The sequence below is a fragment of the Bison bison genome, unplaced genomic scaffold (genome assembly GCF_000754665.1).
Source record: "Bison bison bison isolate TAMUID 2011002044 unplaced genomic scaffold, Bison_UMD1.0 scf7180017864172, whole genome shotgun sequence".
NCBI lineage: Eukaryota > Metazoa > Chordata > Mammalia > Artiodactyla > Bovidae > Bison > Bison bison.
This window is the reverse complement of record NW_011494744.1, coordinates 542,049-549,170: the sequence shown is the minus strand read 5'-3', so window position 1 is coordinate 549,170 and position 7,122 is coordinate 542,049. Positions and strand designations below refer to the sequence as shown.

The window sequence follows — 7,122 nt, the reverse complement described above, 5'->3', positions numbered from 1 at the left end:
TGACAATATACAGCCTTGATGTACTCCTTTTTCTATTTGGAACCAGTCTGTTGTTCCATGTCCAGTTCTAACTGTTGCTTCCTGACCTGCATATAGGTTTCTCAAGAGGCAGGTCAGGTGGTCTGGTATGCCCATCTCTTTCAGAATTTTCCACAGTTTATTGTGTTCCACACAGTCAAAGGCTTTGGCATAGTCAACAAAGCAGAAATAGATGTTTTTCTGGAACTCTCTTGCTTTTTTGATGATGCAGCAGATGTTGGCAATTTGATCTCTGGCTCCTCTACCTTTTCTAAAACCAGCTTGAACATCTGGGTGTTCACGGTTCACATACTGCTGAAGCCTGACTTGGAGAATTTTAAGCATTACTTTACTAGCGTGTGAGATGAGTGCAATTGTGTGGTAGTTTGAATATTCTTTGGCATTGTCTTTCTTTGGGACTGGAATGAAACTGCTGAGTTTTCCAAATTTGATGGCATATTCAATATCACGGTAATCCAAGTCTATGCTCCGACCAGTAATGCTGAAGAAGCTGAACGGTTCTATGAAGACCTACAAGACCTTCTAGAACTAACACCCAAAAAGATGTCCTTTTCATTATAGGGGACTGGAATGCAAAAGTAGGAAGTCAAGAAACACTTGGAGTAACAGGCAAATTTGGCCTTGGAGTACAGAATGAAGCAGGGCAAAGGCTAATAGAGTTTTGCCAAGAGAACGCACTGGTCATAGCAAACACCCTCTTCCAACAACACAAGAGAAGACTCTACACATGGACATCACCAGATGGTCAACACTGAAATCAGATTGATTATATTCTTTGCAGCCAGAGATGAAGAAGCTCTATACAGTCAGCAAAAACAAGGCCGGGAGCTGACTGTGGCTCGGATCATGAACTCCTTATTGCCAAATTCAGACTGAAATTGAAAAAAGTGGAGAAAACCACTAGACCATTCAGGTATGACCTAAATCAAATCCCTTATGACTATACAGTGGAAGTGAGAAATAGATTTAAGGGACTAGATCTTATAGACAGAGTGCCTGATGAACTATGCATGGAGGTTCATGACATTGTCCAGGAGACAGAGATCAAGACCATCCACATGGAAAAGAAATGCAAAAAAAGCAAAATGGCTGTCTGAGGAGGCCTTACAAATAGCTGTGAAAAGAAGGGAAGTGAAAAGCAAAGGAGAAAAGGAAAGATATAAGCATCTGAATGCAGAGTTCCAAAGAATAGCAGGGAGAGATATGAAAGCCTTCCTCAGTGATGAATGCAAAGAAATAGAGGAAAAGAATAGAATGGGAAAGAAGAGAGATCTCTTCAAGAAGATTAGACATACCAAGGGAACATTTCATGCAAAGATGGGCTCAATAAAGGACAGAAATGGTATAGACCTAACAGAAGCAGAAGATATTAAGAGGAGGTGGCAAAAATACACAGAACTGTACAAAAAAAGATCTTCACAACCCAGATAATCACGATGGTGTGATCACTCACCTAGAGCCAGACATCCTAGAATGTGAAGTCAAGTGGGCCTTAGGAAGCATCACTACGAACAAAGCTAGTGGAGGTGATGGAATTCCAGTTGAGCTATTTCAAATCCTGAATAATGAACTCAAGGGATTATTAAAGCCCTCTTTTCACCTGTTCCATCATAGAGTTCTAAGATTTAAAATCCTTGAGACATCAACAGCATGGTGAAGGCATTGTTGCTTATATTACACAGCTGCATCATCTGTCTGCCCACAATCAGTTATTTCTTATATAAAATTATAGCTCACAATTTAAAGAATTTACTGATACCTCTTGATGGGGCCAAATCTGACGTACAAGAGCCCATATTGAGCCAATGTTTAAGAAGCAACTCCTAAAACAACTGGTGCCCCAGATACACTTACAAAGAAAGCTCTTTCAAAACAGACGTAGCGGAACACAGGAAACCACCTCCTCCAGAGCTTCTGCACAGCCCACTATCCCGAGTCAGGGCTCTTTAGGTTTTGTATGCAAAGACTCACCAGAAAGGAATCTCAGCACCATGGAGCAGTCCACATCATACAGCATCAGATAATACTGAATCTGCACAGAATCGTGAAACCCCGGACTGTTCCAGACTCTGAGAAGGCTCAGCACTCATGTTTTGTTGTGGTACTTCTGGTATTCCATACCCTCCCCTTTTTTTTGTATTATCTTTATTACCACCTTGCTTCCTGTTAGTTCCCTGACCAGGAATTGAACCCGGGTCCCCGGCAGTGAAAGTGCAAAGTCCTAACCACTGGACCACCAGAGAATTCCCTGGTATCTTAAAGTTCCAGACTCAACTTACTTTTCTTCTTTCTTTCCTTGCTTTCTTCTCCAAGAACTGAGCACCATGTGGAGCCTCTGCAGCTTTTGGAAAATGACTCCTCATGGTAGTGGGTCTATGAGCACACGGTAAAGACAATGATCAGAATTTCAGATATTGTTCTCCATATCAAGAACTTAGCATCAAATAAATTACACATGCGACAATGTTATGCACACCTCTCACCTCTTTGTTATAACCTCCGTTAATGATAGAGTGGAATTACACTTGGCAGAGAAAAAGCCCTGGGTGTGCCAGAAGATTAATAAGTACATAATACAACTCCATTAGAAATTTGACTTCAAAATAATGTGCTTGCTCTAATGAGCATTACTAGTTGCTTATACTTTATGAGAACAGGGAAGGGGGTGGTGATTTAGATGATTGCCTTTGGATTCAATTTTCCTATCATAAGCAGAAATTCATAGTCAGTCAGTTGACCTCTTTCCCTAAATTTGGGGAAGGTTCTCTTTAACAGTCATTGAAAGAATAGCCATTGGTGCATAGATGTATATATGGTAATATATGTCCCATGTTATTAACTTTACAAATAGTGTCTCCAAGAGCACTTGGGAAAAAAGAAGGGCCTTTCTGTATATGCTCATAAGAAAACAAGTTTAGTATTTTTATTGCTTTCTGAGCAACATAATATTTCATGTTATTTGTTCTGAAATATTCACCTCTAAACTTTCAAGAGTTACCCCCTAATACTAATATAAGAATTTCTAAACAAGTAATTATTTACCTTAAGTAATATATTTAACGAGTTGAAAGAAGTCCACCTTTAAAAAAAAAAAAAGCTAAACAGTTTGTGGTTAAAAAACTTTCTACAGAATGTGGTGTTCCAGGGCAGAAATAGCCTAATGTTCCACCTCCCAGGAACATCATGTTCTAACACTATGAGTTTATAGGAAATATTCTCTGCCCCAAACCCAGCCACCAGAGCTGTGGGTTTCTGTTGGTTGAACCCTAAACCTTGCTACACTGTGGACTGTTTCTGCTGCTTCACTTTGAAGACATTAATACTAACAAGCCTATGTATACGACTTTACAGGTGAAGATCTTTTGGCAAGAAGTTAAAATCAAGAACGAACATAATGGAGACAAATATAATTCCCTTGTTTTCATAAACTAAACTGGAAACTTATGATTTCTGAACTCTTGATATAAGGTCTGAGCTGAGGTCAAGCAAAATGGTACAGAACTGGTTTCCTGCTGATTGAAGCAAAGAAGCCCAGCAGACTGCCATTTTACACCTGTCAACAGTTGGAAAAACCACCGCTAAGCTTGCAATAATTGACTTAGAACAGGAGTCAGCAAACTTTTTGTAAAGGGCTAGTCAGTAAATATCTTCGTTCTTCAAATGGTCTCTGTTGCAATGACTCAGCTTAATGCAAAAGCAGCCGTAGACAATACATACATGATTGAATGTGGCTGTGATCCAAGAAAACTATTTAAAGACATTGGAATTGGAATGGTATATCACTTTCCCATGGCATAAATATTCCTCTTTGGATTTTTTGAAAAATCATTTTAAAATGTAAACTATTCTTAGTTCAACAGCCACACAAGAGCAGGTGGCAGGCTGGATTTGGTTCAAGGGCCACAGTTTGCTGACCTGACTTAGAAAACTGGGAACAAGATGCAAAGAGGTAAGAAATGAAGCAGGCTGGTTTAGTCATACCTATTACGGATAAGAATTGGAAGCTCTGGGGCATTGCATGTGTAAATATGTCCTTTAGGACTCATTAAAAAGTAATTCAACGTACTCTACATTGTGTACCATCATGAACTCTTCTATAGTGTTTCTTTTTACATATAGAATGATGTTGGGTTTTTTATGTTTATTGCTTATATTCACAGACTTTTGGTTTCTACAAAATGAATTTAGAATAACGTATCTACTGAGTTGTGGCATCTTAGTAAGAAACTTAACCATGTTTCTAACGCAAAAGTAGACTGAGTTGGTGTTTATTTATTTTACGAGGTTTGTACTGACACTGTACCTATGTATTTATTATACATAGCCTTCTTGATATTGCTTGCAGATTAGAAGCATTAGTGGTTCTATGTCACTATTTGAAAACAAATCTTAAAAGAAAATGTATACCCTGAATACCTGAAATAGGCCAGAATTTCATGTAACTTGCCATTTAACATAAATTATTTTTAAAACCTTGCTGTATAAGACTATCATGTAAGTGTAAAGGATTCGTCTTGTTCTTGGCATGAAGCAAATTGTGACTTTTCACATGAAATGTGTTCCTCTAAAGTAAAATCCAAATTTTATCTTTCTAATGACCTTCAAATTTGATGTTTTTCTTCAAATTACAAAACATACTAAAATCTCTAATCTTTGCTTTGAGACATTTGCATCATAAAAAAAAAATGAATAAAATAATTCCCCGTTCTTTGTGTACTCTTGACAAAAGTATCAAAAACACACAACACACCTTTCATGTAATTGGAAGTTCTGACTAAGTCACAAACCTCATTGCTAAAAGAATCGCCGTTTGCTTGTCAATAGCATTCAGGCTATTTCAAGTTGATGCTGTTTGTACAGTACTGCAGGTCTCTTTTTAAATCAAATAGTCAGTCTGCAACAAATGCACAATGCTCCCTTCACTTTAAATTTCCCAGAAACTGTGATCAAACTTGTCTCAACTAATGGGCATTTTTGCCATCTGTTTGGGCTTTGCTGTGCTTAGCTGCTCAGTCATGTCCGATTCTTTACAACTCCAGAGACTGCAGCCCACCAGTCTCCTCTGTCCATGGCGATTCTCCAGGCAAGAATACTGGAGAGGGTTGCCATATCCTGCTCCAGGGGAGCTTCCCAACCCAGGGATTAAACCCAGGTCTCCCGCGTTACAGGTGGATTCTTGCCTGACAGAGCCACCAAAGAAGCCTCTGGTTGGGCTTACTGTGTCATTAAAATCGAGTTACTAGTCTAACTGGCAAGTTAGACTACTAGTCTAACAGTCAAGTTAGACTAGTAGTCTAACAGTCAAGATGAAACTGTGCAGAGCAGTGAGATGGAAAGCAAGGCTGGCCTCACGAGGTTTTATCAATTGGCCTTGATTCTAAGCCTCCCATCCCACACCATGGTCCTTAGCATAAAATCTGGAACTTACCTTGAGACTGGTTTTAGGAACTGAGTGAACCCAGCCTTCTGCCTATGTTGCAACTCATCTTGATCGTTCATCCTATTGTGAGGTAAAGTACATACTCTGGGATTTGAGTCCTAGGGATTTTAGGAGGGACACATTGCTCAAAAATGTAGAGGGTTTACTCTATTATTACAAATAACCAGCACAACCTGGTGTTTGCCAAAGTAAATTTTGATTTGAAGTTTCTCTGAATTATACAGCTGTATTAGTATAGCAAATGCAAGAAACTGTCCTACTGTTTAGGACATCTAATATAGCACCCAGGCTTATAGCCATTACCACTTCATACTTGTCAGACTACTAAAACCTGGGGAGCAAACTTGCATCAGTAAAGCTGACATGGGAAAGAATCTAATATGTAAGCTGGGTTTATTACACGATTTTGAGGAAAAATATTTTAAGATGCTTCACTGAAAACAGAAAGAAAGGAGCATGAATTCTGTCCCTCTGTTGGGTGATTCCAACTTTTAAGATTATGGGAGCTGGCAGGAAAGGATTTAGACTGGGAATCCAATGTGATGTGTGACACCAGAAAAAACAGAGTCACTTCCTCTCTATCACCTCATCCTGAATTTACTGTTTTGCCAACTAATGTAAGATCACATAAGGGCGTGAAGGAGTTGAGAATAAGTCTGAGGATAAATTTGTAGGAAGTAACAGCATTATTTGGGCAGAAAGTACCCTCTTGAAGGAACACCTCCTTTCATGTCATCCTTAGCAAGTAAAAGTTATTTATTTATAAATTCTCCTGTTGGGGAGAAATATGGAGTCCAGACTCAACAAAAGTGAGTCAAAAGTCGAATTTACTTTTCCACAAAGGTCTCCCATCTTGATGGCTCTGGAGACAATGGAGGCTCATTAATGACAGTTGGCCTCCCCAGTGGCTCCGTATGTACTTTTCTTAAAAACTATATCTTTCCTTTCCTCTGTTCTCTCCCTTTCTAGTATCTCTGTAGACCTCTCCTCCTGTGCCAGACACCCAGAGACCTTGCTTAATTCCGAAAAGTAATCAGACCTTGTGTACTGGTCTGGTAAAACAGAATTAACTAAAACATAAAACTCCACAACTCTGCTCCCGTGCCACTATGGAGGATATTCCTGGCTGGTGTCAGATTTTAAACTTGGCACAGTGAAAGGCAGCCTACAACGAAAGAAATCTCTAAATGGTAGCCTTGAACCCCTCCAGTTGTTTCTCTCACAGCAGCAGCAACAGGGGAATCCCTGGGCCCTCCAAAAAGTTACTAGAAAAGGAGACTGCCTCTTACACCAAGCCCACCCCTCCTCAGTCAACATTTCCATGATACAGTACATTGTTAACAACTTAAATGTTCTCTGCCATTGCTACCTATTAATTTCCTAAGTACAGTCCTTGCCTGATGGCTAAGGATTTTGACAGGAATTCCTGAATGTTTTTGAGATACTGAGTCTCCAAGATTACCAAGCTGTTTGTATATCTCTCTTAGATCCAAAACATGCTATGCTCAAGTCTGCCATCAAGCAGGCCCCTGAAACCTTCCCTATTTCAGATGATACAGGTCTCTGAACTTCAAGACAACTCACTCTGACACTCAACTGGGTAATGCCTCATTCAAACAAAAATGACTTGACTCGGCATACAA

At 39.5% G+C, this 7,122-nt stretch overlaps 1 protein-coding gene across 2 annotated transcripts in view; it reads left to right on the top strand.

Annotated features, from left to right (window-relative positions):
• PLCE1 (phospholipase C, epsilon 1) overlaps window positions 1-5,083 on the top strand; it is a 370,125-nt gene extending 365,042 nt beyond the window's left edge. For both annotated transcript variants that reach the window (XM_010842171.1, XM_010842170.1), the window contains one exon: window positions 3,391-5,083. The gene's annotated coding sequence lies outside the window, so the exon portion shown is untranslated. The remainder of the gene's footprint in view (window positions 1-3,390) is intronic.
• The last annotated feature ends 2,039 nt before the right edge of the window (window positions 5,084-7,122 follow it).